Source organism: Cynocephalus volans, chromosome 12 (assembly GCF_027409185.1).
Source record: "Cynocephalus volans isolate mCynVol1 chromosome 12, mCynVol1.pri, whole genome shotgun sequence".
Lineage (NCBI taxonomy): Eukaryota > Metazoa > Chordata > Mammalia > Dermoptera > Cynocephalidae > Cynocephalus > Cynocephalus volans.
Window position 1 is genome coordinate 54,921,583 of NC_084471.1, and position 452 is coordinate 54,922,034.

The window sequence follows — 452 nt, forward strand, 5'->3', positions numbered from 1 at the left end:
ATTTACATGTACTTGATAAAATGAACTGGAAATTTTTTTGTGTTTTTTAAAAAAATAAAGACTACATCTCTCTAGTAATAGAAGTTCCTGCAAAAAGAAAAAGCAAAAATTGTTCAAAATGATCTCAAAGTTGTGGAATAAGAGATGAGAATCTTTGAAGCTGAAGGCATCAGAAAAAAATATTTGGAGATTAATTGTTGCTATCTTTTCATCATTTCACCTACTGGTATAAAATCAGAGAGAGCTTTTCAGCAGCTGGCTCATTTAAATCACATATATAGATGATTTAACTCCAAAGAATAATGAATATGTTGGACCTAAAAAGTTTTCATAGGCTGAAATGAGAATTCAGTTCTGAGATAAAATTTACAGTCCTTTGCTTGGGTGCAAATATCTAACTCTATAATTATGAAACAGTGGACAGACACGAGTTAGCAATAAAATGTAACAGG